This window comes from Populus alba, chromosome 11 (assembly GCF_005239225.2).
Source record: "Populus alba chromosome 11, ASM523922v2, whole genome shotgun sequence".
NCBI lineage: Eukaryota > Viridiplantae > Streptophyta > Magnoliopsida > Malpighiales > Salicaceae > Populus > Populus alba.
In genome coordinates, this window is record NC_133294.1 from 9,926,802 (window position 1) to 9,940,343 (window position 13,542).

A 13,542-nucleotide genomic window follows, 5' to 3' on the forward strand; every position below is an offset into this window, starting at 1 on the left:
ACAAATATTTCTTATGTGATGACTTGAGGAACCTATCATTTCTACACACTTCTATATTTGATGAATGTATGGGTTGAGTAGAAATGAAGGGAAGGAAGAGGAGAAGAATTTATAGATGAGAAATTGAAAATGCAATCATACTACCTATATATAGGCCAGCTGTAGTCTCACATACTCTCTCTCTCTTTATTAATTATTTATTTTGAAAAAGCAGGTGTATGTATAGGTAGTTGTGATTGTGGCTCACATCTTCCCTTGGTTTTACGTCCAAGAACGGCTTAAACGCCCTCTATGGGTCGGGGATAGGCTTCCCATCCAGTTTTCTTAAAAACTAGCAAACAAGGTCTTTTTTAGTCAGATTTCCAAGACTAAGTCGATCATGTTCTTTGTGGAATTGTGGCCATAAATCATGAATTACACGATGCACATCTCCACTAGGATGCGTCTCAAGGGTCAATAAAAGATTATCTAAAGACCCCTTACTCAGGCCATCCTTAATGAATTGTATCTTATCTTCACGGTTTACAGATACCATTCCTAAAGAACGACATGTTGCATTGCAAGTCCATCTGGCACATCTGTGACAGACTTTCAGTCGTTTTGCATGACGTTTCTTTGCAAAAGTGTTTGTACTTGTTCCAGGCATGTGTGAAATGAAAGAATTGAAGGACTCACCTGATAATCAGACCTTTGCTTCAATTAGCCAACGGATATCTTCAGGAATTCCATGATTAATTAACAACCTCAATCATGCACACCTAGCACGGTAAATTTTTGTAATCGTATTTGAAGGCAGAGCGGGAAAATACCTTTTTAATTTTTCAAGAGTGGTGTCCATTTTCAAAAGAGAATTAGAGAAGAGATTCAAAGAAGGGAGAAAGAGCTAAGAATTGTACAAACATATATAGATATCAGTTATTTGGGAAATTGAAATAACCGACTTAAGTCACAGAGTACCGTTATCCGCCATTTGACTGGGGTGAGAGAGAGACTAGCAAAACCAAAACAAAACACAAAACAATGTGAGAAAAAGAATCAATCTTTATATACAGGATCACTCAATTCAATATAATCATTTTCAACTGAAAAATTATCAAAATAAACTTTCAAACGATGCCCATTTACTTTGAAAACATTGTCATTCTTTGGATTCTCGATATCACAGGCCCCATATGGATACACATGTTTCACATTAAAAAGGACCGCTCCATCTTGATCTTAGTTTTCCAGGAAATAAATGGAGTCGAGAATTATAAAGCAAGACTTTTTAACCAACATTGAATGTTTTTCTCACTATTTCTTATCATGAAAGTCTTTGATTCTTGCTTTATGAATTCTTGAATTGTCATATGCATCATTTCTTATTTCCTCAAGCTCATTTATTTGCAATTTTCGCAGTTGACTAGCATCATCGAGGTTTGAATTGAAAGCTTTAATAGCCCAATAAGCTTTATGTTCAATTTCCACAGGCAAGTGACAAGGTTTTCCATAGACTAGTCTATAAGGTGACATACCTAATGATGTTTTATAAGCAGTTCGATAAGCCTAAAGTGCATCATTAAGTCTTAAAGACCAGTCTTTCCTATTAGGGTTCACTGTTTTCTCCAAGATCTGTTTAATCTCCCTATTAGCAAGCTCTACTTATCCACTTGTCTAAGGGTGATAAGGGGTGGCAACTTTATGTGTGATTCCATATTTCTTCATTAAAGACTCAAATGGTTTATTGCAGAAATGTGTTCCACCATCACTTATCATGGCTCGAGGGATTCCAAATCGACTCAAAATATTATCTTTAAAAAACTTTATCACTGTTTTGTATCATTGTTTCGACTTGGAATTGCCTCTATCCATTTTGAAACATAATCTACAGCGACTAATATGTACACGAAACCAAATGATGGAGGAAATGAACTCATGAAATCTATACCCCAACAGTCAAAGATCTCAATGAAAAGAATAGGATTTAAAGGCATCATGTGACGTTTTGAAATAGATCCCAACTTTTGACAATTTTCACAAGTCTTGCAGAATGCATGTGAGTCCTTGAACATGGTGGGCCAGTAAAATCCACTTTGTAAGATTTTTGCAATTGTCTTTCTTGATGAGAAATGACCCCCACATGCCTCAGAATGACAAAATTTAATGACACTACTTACCTCATTGTCAGGAATACATCTTCGAAATATTTGATTAGGACAATATTTGAATAAATAAGGGTTATCCCAATAAAAGTTCTTCACTTCATTCAAGAACTTTCTTTTGTCTTGGGTACTCCAATGAGCTGGCAATTGTCCTGAAACAAGAAAATTAACAATATTAGCAAACCAAGGCATCATAGAAACAGAAAGTAAGGATTCATCGGGAAAGTAGTCATCGATTGGTGTGATGTCAGATTTCGAATATGTTGTCAATCTTGACAAATGATCTGCAACAACATTTTCGGTGCCTTTCTTGTCTTTGATTGTGATATCAAATTCTTGAAGTAACAAAATCCACCGCACCAATCTAGCCTTAAAATCTTTCTTAGAAAGAAGATATTTCAATGCTGCATGATCACTAAAAACAACAACAGGTGAGCCAACAAGATAAGACTTGAATTTATCACAAGCAAATGCTATTGCAAGTAATTCCTTTTTAGTGGTGGTGTAATTCATTTGAGCATTATTTAAAGTTTTACTTGCACAGTAAATCACATAAGGTTTCTTATCTTTTCTTTGTCCCAAGACAGCACCCACGACATAATCACTAGCGTCACACATTATTTCAAAAGGTAATGACCAATCAAGAGGTTGAATGACAGGAGCAGAAGTAAGCAAGTTTTTAAGTTTAACAAAGGCTTCTTCACAATGTTCAGTCCATTCAAAAATATTATCCTTTGTTAGAAGGTTACTTAAGGGCTTAGATCTTACACTAAAATCTTTGATGAACCTTCTGTAAAAACCAGCATGTCCTAAGAATGATCTAACATCTTTAACAGATTTTGGTGTTGGTAAGTTGGTAATTAACTCGATTTTAGATTTGCCAACCTCAATTCCTTTCGATGAAACAATGTGACCAAGTACAATGTCGTTTGTTACCATAAAGTGACATTTTTCCCAATTCAATACAAGATTCTTCTCTTCACACCTGCTCAAAACCTTTTCTAAGTTAGTCAAACAATCATCAAATGAATCACCAAAAATAGAAAAATCATCCATAAAAATTTCAAGAAAACGTTCAACCATATCACTGAATATGCTAAGCATGCATCTTTGAAACGTGGCTGGTGCATTATATAATCCAAAAGCCATCCTTCGATATGCTAAAGTACGAAATGGACATGTGAAAGTAGTCTTCTCTTGATCTTCCAATGTAATTTCAATTTGATTGTAACCTGAATAGCCATCTAGGAAACAATAAAATTCATGACCTGCAACTCTTTCTAGGATTTGATCCATGAAAGGTAAAGGGAAATGATCTTTTCTAGTAATAGAATTAAGTTTCCTATAGTCAGTTCATATGCGCCAACCAGTAACAGTCCTAGTTGGAATTAACTCATTTTTCTCATTTGTTATCACAGTGACTCTAGACTTTTTGGGTACAACTTGTGTAAGACTTACCAATTTGCTGTCAGAAATAGGATAAATGATTCCATTATCTAGAAGCTTAATGACTTCATTTTTCACTACGTCTTTCATATTAGGATTAAGTCTTCGTTGCATTTCTCTAGAGGGTTTAGCATTTTCCTCCAAATAAATCTTGTGTGTGTAAATCAAAGGGTTAATTCCTTTTATGTCAGCTATGGTCCATCCTAATGCATTTTTGTGCATTTTCAGAGTCTGTAATAACTTACCTTCGTGATGTGCATTAAGTTTGGAAGAGATTATTACCGGAAAAGTTTCATTTTCTCCCAAAAATGAGTATTTGAGATTAAATGGTAACGACTTCAATTCAGGTTTTGGTGGTTGAACACTTGAAGGTATGGGCTCAATTGATTGTGGTGGCAATTCTTCAATTTGTGGTCTCCAATTGCATGCCTTTGATTCCTGAAAGTAGACCATTTGCAAATCATCAGATTCATCAATCTCAGTTTCACTAGAAATGGTTTGAAATTGATCATGAACTAATTTTTCAATAAAGTCCACTTCCTATAAATCATTATCATCTCCAGGTTGCTACTAAATGTTGAAAATATTCATCTCCAATGTCATGTTTCCAAATGATAGCTTTATCAGTCCATTCCTACAATTAATCAATGCATTAGAAGTGGCAAGAAATGGACGTCCTAAAATGACAGGAATTGAATTACATGCTTCAACAGGTTGTGTATCCAAGACAACAAAACCTACAGGGTAAATGAATTTATCAACTTGTACTAACACATCCTCAACTATTCCTCTAGGCACTTTTATAGATCTATCAGTAAGTAAAAGAGTTACAGAGGTTGGTTTTAACTCACCTAGATTGAGACTTTAAAAGACTGAATATGGAAGTAAATTCACACTAGCTCCAAGATCAAGTAAGGCTCTTTCAATTTTATGTTCTCCAATAAAGCAAGAAATTGTAGGACAACCAGTGTCTTTATATTTCAAAGCATTATTGTTTTGAAGAATGGCACTTACTTGTTCGGCTAAAAAGGCTTTCTTTTTCACATTCAGTTTTCTCTTCACAGTGCATAGATCTTTCAAAAATTTAGCATAGGAAGGAACCTATTTAATAGCATCCAACAAAGGTATATTGATCCTTACCTGTTTGAAAGTTTCAAAGATTTCAGAGTTGTGATTGACTTTCCTTTGTTTGGTTATGGCATGAGGAAATGAGAGTGCTGGCGGGGAATCAACCTTCTCTTTGCAATGTTCAGGTTCAACCCCTTCCTTACCCTCAGAGATAGACTCATCATATTTCTCACAAGGTTCAAGAATGAGTTTTTCAATAACCTTACCACTACGAAGAGTGATGACTGATTTGACTAGATTCATGTTTTGGCTTCCGGAACTACTTGCATTTGTATTGTATTGCCACTTTGGATTTTGTTGTGGTTGAGATGGAAACTTACCTTTCTCTTGGAAACTGAGAGCAGATGTCAATTTTGCAAGAGCATCTTTAAAATCTGTCATGCTTTGAGCAAGTTGAGTGTTGATTGTCTCCTGCTTTTCAATGAATGCATGCAATGTTTCCTCAAGATTTCTTCTAGGAGGTGGAGCATAAGGAGGTGCATATCCATGGGAATTTTAAAAATTATGGTGTGCTTGAAACGGTGGCTGTGAAGTTTATGCATTAGTGGTATCACTCTTCCAACTGAAATTTGGGTGATTTCTCTAACCAGGGTTATACGTTTGTTAGTATGGGTTATGGTTGGGTCTTTGGAAACTGTTTAAAGCATGGGCTTGCTCATGGAGGCATTCCCTAAAAGAAGGCAAAGTTGGACAATTATTTGTTGAGTGTTCCCTGGTTTCACAAATTTGACACACAATGTCTTGAACAGATTTTAATTGACCACTCTTTTTCAATTCAAGTGCTTCGACTTTTCTAGCTAAAGATGCAAACTTAGCTTGGAGGTCATGATCTTCCCTAAGGTTGTGCATACCTCCACTAGATGTATGAGGTTGAGTTTTACTTGGTGCCTCATAAGTACCTGTAGTGTTCCAATTTTGAGCATTTTCAGATAGCAAGTCTAGGTACTCCATTGCTTCATTAGGGTCTTTATCTTTGAAAGTTCCATTGCACATCAATTCAACCATTTGCCTATCTCTAGGTGTTAAACCTTCATAAAAATGTGAAACCAATCTCCATGTTTCAAAACCATGATGAGAGCAAGTATTAAGCAAGTCTCGATACCTATCCCAACATTGTTAAAATGTTTCTCCTGGCTTTTAAGTGAAAATGATGATTTGTCTTTTGAAAGAGTTTGTTCTGTGAGACGAAAAAAACTTTTTTAAAAATTGTTGTTACATTTCATCCCAAGCACGAATAGATCCTGGTCTCAAATTTTGTAGCCATGTTTTAACTTTATCTTTTAATGAAAAAGGAAAAAGCTTTAATCGAATGGTGTTTATGCTACAATTTGAGTCATTATAGGTATGACAGACCTCCTCAAATTCCCTTAAATACAAGTATGGATTTTCTAGGTCTAAGCTATGAAAAGAAGGTAAAATTTGAATAATGTCTGGCTTAAAATTAAAATGAGATGCATCAGGAGGGAAAACTATGCATGAGGGTGCACTTGTTCTTGTGGGATTCATGTGGTCTCTAAGTGTTCTCATACGGTTATTCTCATTATTCTCATTATGAAGCGATTGATTATCTTCTTCGGCCATATTTTCTGAAAATGATGAGGATACCCTACAAAGTCGACCACTTAATGTACGTGACCAAACTCTCATGCACGTGTAAGAAGAGAATAAAAGGAAGAAAAGAAAAGAGAAGAAAAAGAAACAAAACAAAACAAAAGAAACAAAAGTTAGATAAAATGAAAAATTAAAAGAGAAAATAAAATAAATATTATAATTTATACAAGAATTTACCTCCCCGATAACAGCGCCAAAAACTTGACACGACCAAAAGATTGATGTCTTCTCCCAAGTGCAAGAGTGTCGAAGTAATAAATAACCCGGCAAGACCGAGGTCGAACCGCAGAGAGGTTAATTGTATAAATTTTAAATAACAACACAACAACAACAACAACAACAACAACAACAACAACAACAATAACAACAATAATAATAATACTCAGTACGTGGTGTTGTTATACCTAAGAATGATCTAAAAGATTGGGTCACAGGTTTCCAGCTTATATATTGAGTTTATGAAAAGATCAAAGAGATATATTATATAATATAAACAGATTTCTGATACGAATGAACAAGGCAAGACCAACAATGTTAGGATCCTTGATCAAACACAGAGCATACTTAACGTACATAAAATATAACAAGAATGTAAATAATAATAATAGTAGTAGTAATAATAAAGAGAGCTTTGAGAGGTAAGGTTGATGTAAGGATTAAACAATAATAAAAATAAATGTCAAGGTTAGAGGATCCACTAATGGTACTTCAAACAAGTATAGTATAAACTATTATTACTCAATTAGAAACCATACCTAAAGGAGATTCTAATCAGATTATAATTTGTTAACATGATTACAATAGTTATCTTATTCGAATAATGCTAATACTTGTAAATGTTGTCAGGCATTCATGATTATAACTTATGTTAACAACAAATCAAGTTCCTTTCATAGCTCAGGTATCGGTTATACCATACAGTATGGGCTATGAAAGTGCCAAGTATTTTTTGTACCAAGTGTTACACAACATAAATCTTGATTAACCATTTAACAAGCAAAGTATTAAAAGTGAACAAGATAACAAATATAAAACATGTTAGTATCCAACATTAAGGTCCATGTTAAGTTTATATTATACTTATTCTTACACCATTAGTATCCCCTTTTCACCTTGACATAATTAACTTAGCTAAACATAATGAAAGAAAGAAACATAAATGAACAAGATAAGAACATAAATGAGAAAGAAGTTAACTAAGTAAAGGAAAGGAAATGAAGTGCATAAACTTGATATTAATGAAAGCAAAACATAAGCAATACAAAGAGAGAAAGCAAGAGCATGATCTTGATCTGAAAACCAAGATGCCTCAATACATGGTAAATGCCTCCTTTTATAGGCCAAAATTTGGAACTATTGAATTGTTGACTAATTGATGAGTGGGTGGCCACATCTTGACTTGGTGACAATCCTTATCTTCTTGTCTGAACAAGACGTCATTGATAACATCATAATTTGCACATAATCCTTAAGAATGTTCAAGTAATTTGTCTTAGCTTTCCAACAAAAAAAAGATGAGGTCATTTAGACTTCTAGAACTCAAGATATAGGCTGAACACTAAATAGTGTCTGGGCTGCAGGACAGCTTCGGACTTCTTCGTTGTTCCTTCAATTTGGACTTCAAAATAGCTTTTTTAAATCTTGGGCTCCTATGAAAGTTGTAGGACTTTGTTTTCCCTTTCCATCCATATAAAATGGACCTAAATCCGAGATCTAAAGCTCCAGATATGATCCACTTACCGAACAATGTTCTGGTTTGGACTGCACCAGCATCTCTTTTCTAAGTTTGGCCATCTCTTTGTCCTTTCACTTTCAATGCTTAAACTCATCAATCAATCCTTTCATTTATGTGATAGGCCTGCATTTAAGATGAGCATTTACCATAAATTTAGGTATTTTATAGTATCAAACTTGTTATTATAAAACATGCTTTAGTTAAGGAGTTATTGATACTTCAAGTGCAAAATGATGATATAAAACCTTGATAAACATGCACTTTTAAGTACTAATCAGAAGGCCACAAAAGCTTTATGTGAAACAGAACAAATACCTGTTAAGGATACTCTACAGTTGCTTCTCAACAAGGTTGAGATATCTTACCTCAATGCGATCTGTTCTAAATTTAATAAGCTCCTCTTTAAGATCTTTTATTTCTTAGTTCAGTTGGTATAGTTCATGTTTTTCCTATGGTGTTGGTGATCAATGAGCTCTATGCCCACCTCACCTTGTTTCGTGGTCACACTAGCTTTAAGCTTATCTATTTGATTAGTGACATCTACAAGAAATTTTTCCTATAAATAAGACCCAATGGTACAGGAATAAGAACACTTGTGTTCTGAGCTTATCAAAGTCAACAGTAAGTTCACTTTCCTTTTTCCACAATAATCTACAGAAGCAGAAAAGTCTAGTCAAACTATGACCTTTTAATAAGCCTGACCAAAATAAAAAGAGAAAAAGATACATACTTCCACTCATCCTGTAGCTTGTTCATCTGTGCTTTATGACTATTGAATCCTTCACGAGACTAGAAAAAGATGATTTCAGCTCTGCAGCTATCAATAGAGGCATTTCACTATTTGAAGTCTGCATTCAGCCTATAATTTTCTTCCTAAAGTTTGCTATCGGGATACACAAGTAGATGACTTATTTAACATCAAAACATCATAATATAAAGGAAATGGCAAGAGAGGCATGAGGACTTGCAACAACAGAGTTAAGAAGTTCAATTGCATACTCATACCAAGTAACAAAACATCTTTATCTAATTTGAACTAATCCATACATGTACACATAAACCTTGAAGACAATTCATCGTCAAACTAGAAATTCTCAAAGGGGTCTTGTTTTTAGTTTAATGGTGGGCATCTACTAGTTACTGTTATAGACCTTGAATAAATCCCGAACATTTGTAGCTAGTACAACATTTGGAAAAGGTAAAAAACTTATTATCGAAGTGTCCAGTTAACGTGGAAAAGAAAAATCAATTATTTCTCATAACATGATGGTTTCGATTCCTTAGACTAAAATGAAAAATCACCCAACAATGAGTGAAGGAAAGAAAAACCTAGAAATTCACAATAAGCTTCCTTGAATCTACAACAAAAGTAGAAGAGTTGATATCCACAAGAGTAAGGAAACCTGTAAAATTGCAAAAAATCAAATTTCACTGGACAAGCATCTAGCATTAAGCTCAAAAATATGCATGCCTATACAAGTCCCCCAAATCCTTAACAAGGTAAAATCAAAGTAGGTGTAAAATCCATAACATATTAATAAGTAACAAAATACCCAAATAATTCTTAAATAATGTTTTAATTACTTATTTGCAAACTCTCCATCTACTAGACTGTGTTTTATTATTATCTACCATGTTAGCTATATCGATTAGTTTATTGACAGTAGAGGACAAAAACCTAATGTGAGGCACTTTTAGATAAAATTATAGCTTAGGTAGTAATATGTGGAAAATTTTAGTTGAGGAGATACCTTACATTTTAACATAGCACACGTTAAAATCATAGCATCATCCTGAAAGTAAAGCACATGTTAAATAAAAGCATTCAACATTCTTTATCCCCAAAAAATAATTAGCTTTTTTCTCTTTGCTAGAGTTTGATACCTTGGCTTGGATATGTCCTGAAATTCACTTTAGCAGGTCTTTAACATCAAGCTCAAGCTCAAGCTCAGACTATTTTTTTATGGCTTATGTTTGTCGTTGAGGGAAAGATACATAAATCATAATCTCATGTTAAAAACAATAAGTACAACAGAGGGCATTTAAGCATTAAAATCAAGTATCGTAGTACCTCGTTAATTGCCTCAAGTTCAGCTTGCCTTATATGGAGTTCCTCTTGTTTCTCAGTGAGATTTACATGTTGATCTAATGCCTTCTTGTTTACATGGCTGAACTGTTAAAGTTGCTCATTGCACCAATGAAGCATTTTATGCAACTCTTTCACACTCCACTTATACCTATATGTTCCAATAAAAGAGAGCATATCACTTTTGAAAAGCTGAATGCTTCAGTGGAAGGTAAACATTACCTATCTCAGTAAGTAACGAGTACATGTGGAGGAAGATCAGAACATAATCTTCTAGGATTCAGCAAAGATAATGGCTGGCAAATAAAGCAAGATAAATTGATTTAAAACATTGATTACAAGACATAATAGTTTAACATAAAGAACAAAAAATTGAGATAGGCAAAAACAAAAAATTGAAGCTCAGACTAGCCATTTATCACATAAAAAAACAATAAAGAAAATTCATAGTTCAGAGTCCTTGTGTTGTGACTTTAGACAATGAGTCTATCCATCCTGTCAAAAACACCTAGAAGAATGGTTAGTCAAAAAAATCTTTTTATAGTGAAATATTAAAATCAAGTTTCTAGAAACAACTCAAAACACACTTTAGAGTTATTGTGTTATGACTTCAGCCAATGAGTTAGCATCATTTAGTTCCTACCCCTTCAATTAAGGACCATGTAACATCTCAGGCTTCACAAAGGATATTATGGCTTCCAACTTTTGTTTTTGTCATTTAGAGTAGTTGTGAAATTAGTCTCTAGCTCTGTTTTCTCATTTTAGTCTGTGTGATGGATACTACGCATTCATGAGATTGCTTACCTCAATGTGATCTGTTTCTACATAATTATGTTCATAAACTTCAACTTTGAGCATCGATAATCATAAAAGCCCCTGTCATAACGACTTTCTTCCTTACTTAATCACTTGATCATTAGTAACTTGTGAAGGCATCATAAACATGTACAAGGATCATTATGTATAAGTTATCATAAAATATAAGATTTTTATCCTAACCATCCACAATAATGCAGTCCAAACGATCAGTTTGTGGACACATCCAAATCTAGACAGATCACAGTTTAGGTAAAAACTTAAGAGAACAAGAAGAATATGCAACAATATAAGCATGCAGACCATTGCACGAGTCATATCAACATCATTAACAATTTAGCTCATGCAAATTTTGAAAAAGTACACCCATTTATAGACAAGCCCTTGGGCATAAACAATGCTCCACCAGTATTCAAGAACATGTCAGTCAAATAATTTAAGTTACTTACAAATATCATATCAAGGAAAAAGTGTTTTACTTCTCAAATCATATAATTTCCTAGTAGCATTGTGGTTGGGGGTGGACACCAGAAGTGTATATGCAAGTACTTTATAGCTTACTTGATACGGTTCAGCCCTGTGATACGACCCAAGTAAGGTCAAATTCGGATTTTGGCGTAAAAGGCGCAACAGTCCAGGTTTACGGCAACAGTCATAATTCTCAATCCGACTGTTGGATCGGGCTAATATTTTATGTGGACTCTCCAGACATATCTTACTACCTCGGGTTAAAATTGCAGGTCAATCGGAGTTCGGGAAGGCACCCCAATACTGGTCAACAGAGGCTGTACGAATTTTGTTATTTACTTCCATTTGACTTGTGGACTTCCTATTTGATTAGGATTCTTTTCCTCCAAGGATGTGGGAACTGGTTTTGGGAATTTCCTAGTTTCACAAGGATCTTTAATGAGTTGCAATATAATCTCCTAGTGTGGCAAGGATTCATTAATGTTTCAGAATCCTTTTCTTATAAGGATTCCTTCTTCATCCTAGCTACACAAGGAAAGAAGGGCTGGTGGTATTTAATGACAAGTTACTTATTTTTATTATTTTCTTTCATGTACGGGCTTAATTAGTAGTTTGTTTTCAGCTAGGATCCAAGGCTTGTTTGGATCAGGTTATGGGCTTTTCATTTTAGGGTTTTGGGCCAGTTTTGAGTGGACCTCATATAAGTCCACATAAAGGGTCCATTAGGGTTAACTTTTCAAGAACTATTTTAACACTAACGATCTTGATTCTGCTATTCCTAGTGTGGCTGTTTCTTTGATGCAGGAGTTTGATGATGTATTTCCTGAAGACATCCCTAATGGATTACCACCATTAAGGGGGATTGAACATCAAATTGACCTTGTGCCTGGAGCTTCGATTCCTAACCGTCCAGCCTATAGAAGCAACCCTGAGGAGACAAAGGAGCTTCAAAGGCAAGTAGATGAGTTGATGATGAAGGGTTACATTCGTGAGAGTATGAGTCCTTGTGCTGTGCCAGTGCTACTTGTGCCTAAAAAGGATGGAACATGGAGGATGTGTGTTGATTATCGTGCCGTCAATAACATAACGGTAAAGTATCGACATCCTATTCCTAGGCTTGATGACATGCTAGATGAGTTACATGGATCATGTATTTTCTCTAAGATTGATCTAAAAAGTGGGTACCATCAGATTAGGATGAAAGAGGGTGATGAGTGGAAAACTGCATTTAAGACTAAGCATGGGTTGTATGAATGGTTAATCATGCCGTTTGGACTTACGAACGCGCCTAGCACATTTATGCGTTTAATGAATCATGTATTGCGTGCGTTTTATAGGTAAGTTTGTTGTCGTGTATTTTGATGACATTTTGATTTATAGCAAGAACTTAAATGAGCATCTTGATCATTTGCGTAATGTACTTAGTGTGTTGCGTAGTGAGCAATTATATGCTAATCTTAAGAAGTGTACCTTTTGTATGGGAAAAATTGTGTTTCTTGGCTATGTCGTGATTGCGCAGGGTATCGAGATGGACAAGGAGAAAGTTAAGGCCATCCAGGATTGGCCTACACCAAAATCGGTAAGTGAGGTAAGGAGTTTTCATGGACTTGCGAGTTTTTATAGAAGGTTTGTGAAGGATTTTAGTACTATTGCTGCACCTTTAACTGAAATTGTTAAAAAGTCTGTTGGATTCAAATGGAATGATGAACAGGATAAGGCTTTTAATTTGTTGAAAGATAAACTTTTTTCGGCACCTGTTTTAGCTTTGCCAGACTTTATGAGAGCTTTTGAAGTTGAATGTGATGCGTCAGGTATTGGTATAGGAGCTGTGTTAATGCAGGATAAAAGGCCCATTGCGTATTTCAGCGAAAAACTTAATGGGGCAGCTTTGAATTACCCTACATATGACAAGGAGCTCTATGCCTTGGTAAGAACTCTAGAGACGTGGCAGCATTACCTGTGGCCCAAGGAGTTTGTGATACATTCTGATCATGAATCATTGAAGCACTTGAAAGGGCAAGGTAAGTTGAGTAGGAGACATGCCAAATGGGTGGAATTTATTGAAACATTTCCGTATGTGATCAAGTATAAGCAAGGAAAAGAAAACATTG